The 12,197-nt window shown below is 36.5% G+C and overlaps 1 long non-coding RNA gene across 1 annotated transcript; it reads left to right on the plus strand.

Annotated features, from left to right (window-relative positions):
* The first annotated feature begins 4,360 nt into the window (after positions 1-4,360).
* LOC131894066 (uncharacterized) lies at positions 4,361-11,930 on the plus strand. The gene is made up of 2 exons (XR_009374831.1): positions 4,361-4,458; positions 11,668-11,930. It is a non-coding gene; the product is annotated as an uncharacterized LOC131894066 (long non-coding RNA).
* Positions 11,931-12,197: the final 267 nt, after the last annotated feature.

The following is a 12,197-nucleotide window of genomic DNA, read 5'->3' on the forward strand; positions in this document are numbered from 1 at the left end:
GTTAAGTAGTTGATTTTTTAGATAAACTGATGATTAGATTACTTTAAACTGAACCTAATAGTCATATATGATTTATGTGGCTTTCTTGTGGAGTATTAGTTAATCAAATCATACTATCCTTTGTGAGAGATTAAAAGCAAATTATTTTTTCCACACAGGAAGACATTTATAATAGTCACTGTGGAGCCCCTTCGAAGTGCTATTATGTAATTGTCATTTACCAATTCTTAGAGTTAGAGTGCCTTCTGTAACTGCCAAATTTCTATTAAGAAAATAATAGCTCAAAATATACCAACATATCCCATAAAACAATAGGAAAGAGTGGGTTTTGAGGTAAAGAGTGTGAATCTTGGATAAGAGATAAACGTCATTGAGTGTGCATCAGAACACATCAACAGAACAAGACATCTACATGATCTTATGTGGAAAAGAAAACTATCCAAAAAGCAAACAACTGATAATCTGTTTACCAGAAAGAAAATAAGACTTAGCCTGCTGGTCAACACCCCAATGCTGAGTTTCTATCCCCACCCCTAGAAAGTCGCTACATTCAGAGTTACACCAATGAGAATCAACACAAAATGGATAAACTTAACCAGCTTAATGGCTTCTAAAGTCATTGCTTCTGAGGTCCCACCTGGGAGAAATAAACATATCAACGGCAGTAGTTAAGAGTGCAGGTTGCGCCGGGCGGTGGTGGCGCATGCCTTTAATCCCAGCACTTGGGAGGCAGAGCCAGGTGGATCTCTGTGAGTTCAAGGCCAGCTTGGGCTACCAAGTGAGTCCCAGGAAAGGCGCAAAGCTACACAGAGAAACCCTGTCTCGAAAAACCAAAAAAAAAAAAAAAAAAAAAAAAAAAAAAAAAAAAAAAAAAAAAAAAAAAGAGTACAGGTTGCAAATGTGGGTTAGGGAATCCGAGGCAAAGCTTTGAGAATTAAGGAACTCAGAAAATTTAACAAGAGAAATAGAGAGGAACCCAACTAGACATTAAGGGCTACTTTATATAGAAATGAAGGAAGGGGTGCTGGGAGTGTTGGGGTCCATAGAGGTTTCCTAGTGAGATCTGAGTTTGCTTTAGACAGCAGGGGGCTGCCTTAGGGGATGGCTTGACCACACACATGGTTACCAGGTGTTTGGGATGGTCTACACTTGGCTGTGTTGGGGGGAGATCTTTTGCTCCATCCATTGGCATTTCTTTAAAAGCCCTTTAGCAGAGACAGAAGGGGCAGGTGGGTTTTGATCCAGGCCCTCCCGAGGTTATCCTGTGTTTCTGTCTGTCTCTGTCCTCCATATTTCCATCTAAATCTCTTATCCGTCATTCCTCAAGAGTCCCAGGGGGAAATAAATGTGGAAGCTGGTCTCCCACAGGGGAGATGACTCAGTAGGTAAAGTGCTCTTCTCTGGTGTAGTAGTGTATGTTCCTGGAGTCCCAGTGCTGGTGAGGCAGAGGTAGGTGGATCCCTAGAGCTTGCTGGCCAGTCAGTCTGGCAATTACTGAGATCCAGGTTCAGTGAGAGACCATGCCTCAAAAAATAAGGTGGAAAGGTGGATGAGAAAAATACTGGACACCAATCTCCAGCCTACACACACACACACACACACACACACACACACACACACACACACACACACACATACACACACGAGTCAGGTTGATGTAGCAAAGCTGAAGTTATGGGAAAAAAAGAAAGAAAAAGAAAACAGAAAGACTTGAAATGCCTTTGTTGACTCTCAACATTTTTCATTGCCATTGTTATGACTGAAGATCTGATGTTAATGTAAAAGCTGGTGTTAGGTAATGAAAAACAGGTTTGTTGTAGACACTGCACCCTACCAAACATACATTTCAGTGGGATGTAAGTAAGAGGGTGATGGCAAAACCGTGTGAATCAGGCACAGTTATGCTTGAATGTACTATGGAGAGGATGAGGCTTACAGTAAAGCTTACTAGCCACAGATGAAAAGTAGGCACTCCCAGAGAATGATTATAGAGAATGAGTGTGCGTATCTCATTCAAGTCACACGAGGATTAAAAAAAATACATTGAGAATAAGACAATGGTTTTCCAAAAATATAAATTACCTAGTAAATTATTACTTAAATAAACCTGGACTACCTACAACTATTAAAATGCTTCTAGGGTATGTTTTTACTAGACTGTAAATGCAACCATACTTTAATTTAAAAAAAATCCTTAATAGTGAAGTCTTGCATTTTATCAAATACATTTTTAGTAATTTAAAGAACAGGAAAAATGGAAAATACAAATGAATTTGAATATATAAATTTTATTATAGAAAACCATTACACACTGAAATTAACCATGCCTAGTCTACACATCTCAATGAAGCAAATATATTTTTATGCATGTAGCCACCACTCAAACCAAAAAATTTGTGGTAAGAGTTAACTCTAAAGAAAAGCCATTGAAAAGGTTATAAAGCTAATTTTTTTGTTTGTTTGTTTCAAATATATCATGGATTTTTCATGTTTTATTTATATTTTAGTGGTGGATAAGTACATAAAAATCTATTTGGTAGCAAAAGTGTAAACTCCAATATGATGGTCCATAGTTGCAGAATGGCTATTCTAACTGTATTTACTGAGATGTGTATACTTTGGGTCTGGCTAATTCACTGTATTTTTTACTTGCAAATTTTTTTTATAATAATAAAGTTTTAATTAAAATAAATCAGTAGGGGGCTGGAGAGATGGCTCAGTGGTTAAGAATACTGGCTGATCTTCCAAAGGACTCAGGTTTGATTATCAGTAACCACATTATGGCTCACAAGAATCTATAATCCAGCTTCTGGGGATCTAAACCCTCCTCTGGCCTTCAGGGGACCTACACACACATCACAGTGCACAGACAAAAATGCAGTTAAAATATTCATAACTATACAATAAATACATTTGAAAAATAACTCAGTAGATAAATAAGAAAGAATCACTTAGTTTGCATCTTTCCTTGGTTGTGTTAGGTTTATCACATTTATTAGACATTTCTAAGCACATTCAGCATAGTTTAAGAAAGAAGAATGAGTCTGCAGAGTTTTAAAGCTATTTGGTATCTTTTATTGAAGATGGAAGATAGAGAAAAATCAATCGAAGAACTTAACCAAATTAAAGCAATCTTTAAAATATAATTTGTATCAGCAGAAGAAGAAAAATGATGAAATAGGAGAAGGAAATTGTTAGGTAAGATTTTAGTATTTCAAATATTGTCACCATTCATATTAGCTATAATATTAGCTATATTTTAAATAAAATCTAAATATAAATTCATTTTATTTATGCTTTTTCGTAAGAACTGTTTTAAGCATGTAAGATGTGCTCAACATGTAGAGAGGCTTACTGCAGACACAACAATCTGAGTCACATCTTGAGATCCACATGGTAAAAGAGAACAACTCCCAACACACACACACACACACACACACACACACACACACACACACACACACAAATACGAGGACGAAACAACAACAAAATAACTATCTTAAGTTTTACTTTAGAAACTGACACAATCTGAACCTTCTTCACTTCCTTGCTGAAGCAGGGTGTCATTTCATAGCCCAGGATTCTCTTGTCCAGTTTCCCAATGTGATAAGCTCACATTTGTGCCATCAAGCCTGGCTGCTTTTAGAACATGAAAATATTATCAAACATGACATTCTCCAGTGTCTTGAAACTAGCACAACATGATCTTTGGTATGTGATGCCTTCTTGCTCTGCTTCACTGACAATGACGTTTTAGTTCTCATGTTATTTTTTAAATCTTTCTCTCATGTATGATTCTATCCCAACATTAAACAAGTTTAGCATATAAAGCCTTCTCATTATATCTAATAACATAAGTATGTGGCTTTAGTTTATATTTTCTTTTTAGTTATAAAATACAGCATATTATAAACTCCTTTTCCATAGGTATCCCCCATGTGCTCAAGTGATATATATGTTATTCAATTATATGTGTGTACACACACACATACACACACACACATACACACACACACATGCACGAATAATAAATGAACAAAGAATTTTATAAAAGTATACTTTTTCATCTCTTTAGGTGAACTTTGGGTTAAAGCTAATAATAAGTTGATTTTTTGTATAAGTATATGGAAATGGATAATAGTATTTATAGAAATCCTATAAATATATATAAAGTCAATTATTTGACTGCTGCATATATTATATTAATTTTTATACTCTGTACCTAAGATAATTAAAGAAAATGCTTTCAAGAAAAGTTAGATTAAATTTAGGTCATAATTTATGGACACATTTATTTCATATGATTAGAACATGCTTAAGCAATTATGTGCTGATAAATATATTATTTGTTACATTCTTGTAGAATGAAGAAATTCTTGAAAACAGCAAAATTGGGCATGAAATTGGAGAATGTAGTTCTCATGGAAACTAAGAACTGGTCGTTTTTTGAGACATGAGGTGAGTTTAAAGATGAAAGTTCACTTATTTTTTTTAAAATACAAATTGCTTTGAGCAACAAAATGACTATTTGTAAGACCATTGCAGACTGAGTGTATGGACAAAGCTTATCCCTTCTATTAAGAGTGTCTGCTGTTGACCCCCTATGTCTTGAAACAATCCCAAGGGACAGGAACTCAAGACATGAGTATAAAGTCAGTATTATGGAATAGATTTATTGAGCTATACAGTTGACATTAAAATTCAACTTAGAACATTGCTGTCGCTCTAAAAAGAAATTTTATACTTTGTAGCCATCCCATACCCACTTCCTCAGCCTAAGGAAACTGCCTATACATTTTTTTCTATAGACTTATCTATTCTGGACATTTCAAAGGAATGGCCTCTCACAATATGTGATCTGCCTTCTCTCAAGGTCCCTTCCTGTTGTAGTAACAGTCAACCCTTGATGGTTAATACTGCTGACTACTATTAGGTGTGGAGGTCCGCCCTGCCTTGTATTTACTCTGTGCAGCAACCATCCTGCTACAGAGTACATTTATGTGTTTGTAGGTATATCTGCATGTTTTCCTTTCTCTTGGATGATTATTTGTGGGTGAAGCTGCTGAGTCATGTGGTTACCTGTTTTGACTTTGGAGCTCGGACAGTGGCATGATGCTTTCCATACTCATACTGCCTGCACCAGCAAGACAGGAGGGATATCATTTCCCTCCATCATTGCCAACACTTGCTTTCCATCTTTTTGTATTGAAAAAGCTGCCACTACAGTGATGTAAAGTGATACTGCTTGGCATTTCATTTGCATATTCATTGGAACTAATGAGATGATGTGGATTACATGTTTTGTTCATGTGCTTATATTGCTAACTTACATATCCTTGTTGGAGAAATGTCATTTAAACCATTTTCAATTTTAAAAAGGGTTATCTTACAAAGTTCTATTTATATATGTTTTTATTTATCCTAGATCTCAGCTCATTACTTGATATGTGACTTTCAAATATTTTCTGCCATTTAACTACTTGCCTTTGCAGTTTGTTGCTGAGTTTATTTCAGTCACCACAGTGTTTAACTTTCCTCAAGTCTTGCTGATCTGTTTGTTCTTCCTGCGTGCTGTCAAAGTAGTTATTCCCAGCTCTAGTCAGGAAGCATTATTGCTGTATTTTGTTTTAAAATATTTATTTTTTTAAATTATTTCATTTTGCTATTATATATATGCATATATATGAGATGGAAAAATAGATCGATCGATCGATAGGTAGGTAGGTAGACAGATAGATGATTGTGTGTGTGAGTGTGCATTTGTGTGTGTGTGTGTGTGTGTAGGTACATGCATGTATTTATGCATGCAAGACCAGAGGACCCAGGATGACAACTCTACTTTTTTGTTGTTTATTTTAGACAGTTTTATCTTACTGATTATGCTGGTTTGGAATTCCACAAGTAGAATAGGCTGGCTGGCCAGCAAGAACCAAGGGTCTGCCTTTGCTTCTCCTGCCCTGTGATTACAAGTGTGTGTCACTACACACAGCTTTTTTTTTTTTTTTTTTTTTTAATTTACATGGGTTTGGGGGTAAGACTTGGTTCTTGTTTGCAAGGTGTATTTGTCCGGGTTCTCCGAAGGATCAGAACTGATAGAATGAGTATCTGTATATTAAAAAGGAATCCATTGGAGTGGATAAGTGGCTGTGCTCTGGGTAGTCCTGTAATGGCTGTCTCCCATAGAAAGACCAGGAATCCAGTAATTGTTCAGTGCACAGGGCTGACACTGCAATAGTACCAATCTAGTGCTGGAGTCCCAGAGGACTGTATAGAACTGCTGGTCTTCAGTCTACTCTTGAATCCTGAAGACGTAGGTTCTAATACCAGAAAAGAAATGCCCCAGCAACAGGGTGGATGAGCCTGCCAGTGAGAGTGAGGGCAAGTAAGCAAAACCAAATGCTTCCTTCTTCCATGTCCTTTTCTGTAGGTTTCTGCCAGAAGCTGTGGCCCAGATTAGGGTGGGTCTTTCCACCTCAAATGATCCAAGAAAATCCCTCACAGATGTGTCTAGCTGCTTGGATTTTATTTGATGCCAGATGTAGTCAATTTGACAACCAAGATTAGCCATCATACAAAGCAAATGCTTTTCTCTCTAACCTAAGGTTCCATATTTATGTCATTTTCATACTATATTTGTAGAGAGGCAAATTTTACTTTATTTTTTGAATGTGCCTTTTCAGTTCTCCCAGTACCATTTTTTTTGTTAAAAGACTATTTTTAACTTTTCATTTTTTAAAAACACATGTTGAAAGTCAATTGACAATAAATGCAGGAGGGTGCCGATTCTCAGTTCTAATAGGATGGTCCATGTGTCTGTTTCTAAGCTAGAACAAAAATTAGAGATTTAACATTAGAATCCTTTCCCACTATGGTTGTGAATTGCTAGATACTTGCAATAATACAGTCTTTGGTGGAGAATGTGGTGTTTGACTTGACTCATGTTGAGGCCTTTTGCTTCTTGGTGGGGCCCATGTCTAGCTCATGCTCTATTGATATCAGGGCATGATTTGAAGTCACGCGTAAGAAGACAGTGTCTAGTTCTCCTCTTGAATCTTTTGTCTGTCTTCTGTCACTCCCTTCTCCACTCTGATTTCCTTCAGTTCATTGACACAGGATCTGACAAGTCTGTGATTTGTTTCATTATGATTTACTAACTCATCTACTAACCAGTAGAATCACTGGTAGGTTTTTCCTGGCTGTGTCTTATAGGTTTTTCAATACATTTCTTTCACTGTTTAGCACATATTGTAAACTTGGCAAAACTCAGGTTTCCTTAGGAGAAGGGCCTTTGGGCAGGCATGCCTGGGGGTGGGTGTATTGATTACATTGGTCAATGTGGGAAGGCCTGCCATTGTGGGTATCACCATTCTCTAGGCTTAGAGATTCTGGATTGTATAAATGTAGAGCAAAGCTGAGCACCAGCATGTGTACATTGGTTTGTTAGTCTCTGCTCTTGGCTGGTTGTAACATGACTGCTTCAAGTTTCTGCCACCTTGACCTTGTGGACGATAACTCGGTTTTTGTGATAACTCTTCCAACTCTCCCACTCCCCAAGTGGCTTGTGTCAGCATGTTTTATCATAGCAACAGGAAAAAAAACCAAGGCATCCAACAAGTCTTCCCTGTATTCTGGTAGGACTTTGGGGTCAGACATATAGTATGTTTCAGAAGTGTTTATATCTCTGACTTCAATTCTTATGATTTTAATTATATGGCTCATAGCAAAGTGCTTTTGAATTATTTTTCACTCATGAAGCAAGTGGGAACTAGACATTTAGAACCATCATAGTCACAGAACTAACGTACACATTCATTGCCCATAAGCATGGAGAAGGGGAGCATTTTGAACTTCTGATAAAGGACTGTCTTGTATGATTTCTAATACATCTCTTTCATTTTTCCACAATGAAGTATGCCACATAATCTGGAGGAAAAGTTTTCCTCTGGCTAGTTACTAAGACATGGTCATTTGTTGTTCCGGATAAATTCAGAAGTCTCTTGTTCAGTTGAAATTATTTGATGTAAGGCTTCATTTTCTTCCTAAAAATGAAGATACAATTTCACAGGAATTCTGGTCACCTGACTCCTTCAATCTTTCTGTTCCCTCTTGTGTGGTGTTCCCTGAGCCTTGGGGGTAAGGAGCTGTATTATAGATGTATCCATTGGGCCTGGGCTCCACATGATTCATTAATCTTTACAGTATGACCTATTATGTTTTTTATATATTTGGTGTCCATTTGCTGTAAAGAGAAGTTTCTTTGATTAGGGTTGAGAGCTACACATATTTGTGGGTATAAGGATAAGTTTAGAATGCAGTTAAGAGTTCTTTTGGTTAACAAACAAATGCAAACTGAAAAATAGGAACAAAAACATGATTTTGTTTTTTTGTTTGTTTAATATTCTTATTTGTATTTTTTATTTTTTATTTTATTTTTATTATGTTTTAAGTTTTCTTTTGTGTGTGGTAGACACTACAAAGGTGAAGGACAGATATGGAGACACTGGGAAATAAGTGGGGTTGGGGCGCATGACGTGAAATTCCCAAAGAATCAACAAAAATTATGTTTAAAAAAGAAAGAAAGAAACAAACAAACAAACAAAGAAACAAACAAACAAACAAACAAACAAAAAGAGAAGTATTTTGGTTTAGAAACATGGCAGTAGTAATTCTCACCTAAGATCCATGACCTCACCAGCCCTGGGTAATTGGCTAGGTTTCTAGTACCAGGAATGATTTCTCTCCTGTTGAGCAGGGCTTAAGTTCAATCAGGCAATTGTTAGTTACTAACAATGTATGAGTGCCATTGTTGCCCCTTTAGGGATATCTTGCCATTCTCTCATTGTTGTGGTTCATTGGTGTCACCAATGGATAGGACTATTGTTTCCCTTCTGTGGCAGCTTACATAGTAGTTTCTGGTCCTGTGAAAGTTGTATCAGCAGGTCACTTTTAAAATTTCTTCCGAGTTTACTTTTCCTTTGTCTGTCCTTGCTGACACATCTTAGTCACTTCAAATTCCAATTCATCACTATCTTCCAGCTCTTAAACAAAGGCTGGAATTTGAACTGTGTGTTGGGCATTTCATAGGTTTTCAGTGTGTAAGTGAGCATGGACATGTTTCAAGAACAGTGGGTGCAAGTCCCTGGGTTTGATCCTTTGTGCCATGAAAAGAAAGGGAAAGGAAGATGAGGAGGAGGAAGGAGATGGAGGAGGAGAGGAAGAAAAGGAGGAGAAGAAGAAGAGGAGAGGAAGAAGACAGAAGGAAGTGACAGAGGGCTTAATGAGCTCAGAATTAGAGATACACAAATGAAAATTACACTTACTGTCTCTCTCTGCAAAGTACACCGTGTTGGAGAATGTGGAGAACAGGCATGCTCATGGGATGCTGCTGGGAGCAAATACCAACCTCTAGTGGGGCCAGGGTGGTACTACCCAACAAATGGAAGCATCTGTACATTATCTTAAAATTCCCACTTCTTAGAGGTACTTTACAAGTGCAAAACCATGCATGAAAACAGTACTTGTTATAATAATACTGCCAATACTAACTTTAAACATCAATCGGTCAGTAAAGTCACTGTGTGGGAAAAAAAAAGAACAGTGGGTGTCTTTGTTGCATTTGGGCTATATGCTTGGTATGTAGAAGGTTCTACTAGATCCTTCCCAATCCCTGGTTGTAATTTCTTCTCTTCCACTTATTCTATGTACTTATTGTTAGACTTATATCATTTGACATTTTGTAGATCTTTCACCAGCCAGAATGAGCACTCACACCTCTGTGCATGAGGATTGCACTGAGCTCCTACACAGAGGAGGACTCATCTTTGTGCCCCATATCCAAACCTTTTGAGAAACATATGTAGGAGTTAGCTTCTTGTGTTCTAGTTTGCACAACGCAAAAAGCAAGTTTGAAGTAGAAGTCTCAGAAGTTCACTCTTCCACAAGCAATGTTTGCTTTGACATGTCTCAAAATAATTGTCTCTTGCTAAATTTTCTTCCTTCAAAAATTCTGAGGTACTTAAATTTCTTGCCTGTTCACAGAGATTTCAAATAAAACCATGAAAAACTGACAAGGAAGTCTTCAGAAAATTTCAATATAGAAAAATAAGAGAAGCCATATTACATAATTAAGAGTAAAATTATCAAGGAATGACAAAATAATGTACCATTGTCCCACAATCTATCTATTGACACATTTACAACAACATTTTACATAAATTTTGTAGAAAAATATAACACAATTGAGATGACAAGTGGTTCTGCAATAGACGACAGAACTACTAATGTCAGCACTTGGAGTGAAAAATCAAAGAAAGGCTCAGAAAATACAATTTACACGCATAATTTATTAGAAATCAAGGGACGTATAAAATATTATTTATTTTATATAAAACAATAGGTAACGTTCATTAAAAACAGAACACTTTCTTCTTTTCTTCTGTCCTGTTTTTAATTTTTTGGGTTTTTTTTTTTTTTATAAGCATAGGCTGTTCTCAGTCTCATTATGTAGATGAAAGTGGTCTTGAATTCCTTCCTGATCCTCCTGCCCTTTGCTCCCAAGTTCTGTGATTACAAAGCATACATTGATTCCTTAAGACTGTACTAGTTAGCTTTAACAGTCAGCTTGCATAGTCTAGAGTCACTGAAGAAGGAAACCTCAGTTGAGGCATTCCTCAGAACACATTGGCCTATGGATGTGTCTGATGGGTATTGTTTTGATGCAAAAGAGATACTTACATACATTTTAATGTGTTTTTATACAATAAACAAATTTACAATTTTATACAATACAATTTTATACAAAATTTTTACAAATTTTATACAATAAACAAAAACAGTATTATTTAAATCCACTTCACTGATAATTACTTATATTTGTAGTTGGTCATTTTGTTCAATCCTGAGAAGAATAAAAACATTGTACTGACTGCTCATTTTACAATTCTCCTTTTGTTTATACACTATATTGCTCTGTATCTTCACATGCCTATGGTGTTAATTGAATAAAGAAACAAAATTCTGTAAAAAAAAATTCTGAGGTACAAGTGCTTGTATCTGAGAGTAAGTGATCGTGCTTGGTAAAATCTGGGTTCTCTGTCACACTGACTTTAGACAGTTACTTAAGCATATACCCCATAGGATTGCTGATGCTCTGCACACCTAGGCTCTCTTGTTTAGACCAACTGTCTTCCAAAAGAAACAAAATGATCTGTGTAAATATTTGACATTCTGCTGTTAACCAAATCCCAAAAGATAAGCGTATTGTTTATATGGTTTTATGCCAAAGACAACAAATACACCAAAGACAGCACATTCATGCACTGTCTAAAGTTCATCATTTTCTTCTTGAACACATCTCCCATGCGCAGGCATTACCAATGCTTGAACATACACATAAAACCTTGCAAAGCTCCAAGTTTAGAAACCACACTTAGAGAAATATGGAGACCGAACAAATCCCAGGTGTGTTCAGGCTCATTTTGTGATTCCTTTTTTTTTACCCTTCCCTGAGTTGGCCTCATCAGTGCTGATGCTATACAAATCTTTTCATCCATTTCTCCTAAAAAATAATTACATCACCAATCTTAACAATATATTATTCCTTTACAGTTTTTGTTACTGTTTAAAAATCTGCTTTTCAACAGTGTTTTTGTGTTTGCTCTTCCACAGGAATGTATAGACTTTGTCACACAACTGGGTAGACAGATACTCCATTCCTCCACCATGGATACAGGACTCAATGTGGCAGTCTTGATGTGTTCTAGAGACATCTCCTGGGACCACACCATCTGCACTGAACATCTAGTTAACTTCTCTAACCACAGCCTTGGAAACTTGGCCCCTTATCCAGACACCATCTACCAGCAAAGATGACAAAGCACTGCCCTTAATTAGATTTTTAATTAAACAGTAAATTTTTACTTCAAAAAGCACCATCTTGCTACTTGATTATTTGCTTTTTCCTTTTTTGTTTTCTATTTGAGATCAAGTTTTTTTTTTATCATTTTGTTTGCTTTTTCTTTTATCTTCATGCTTTCTCTTTATTCTTTTTCAGTGACATAAGTGGTTATAATGCAATTTTTTCAGTTAATAAAGTTGCTATGAGTTAGTATTTTCACTGTTTTCTACCATGTCCTCAAGAAGAAAAGCAGCCATTAAACTATGTTCCCCCCACTACACCCCCGCCACAGCACATGACT

The sequence above is a fragment of the Peromyscus eremicus genome, chromosome 17 (genome assembly GCF_949786415.1).
Source record: "Peromyscus eremicus chromosome 17, PerEre_H2_v1, whole genome shotgun sequence".
In the NCBI taxonomy this organism is placed as follows: Eukaryota; Metazoa; Chordata; class Mammalia; order Rodentia; family Cricetidae; genus Peromyscus; species Peromyscus eremicus.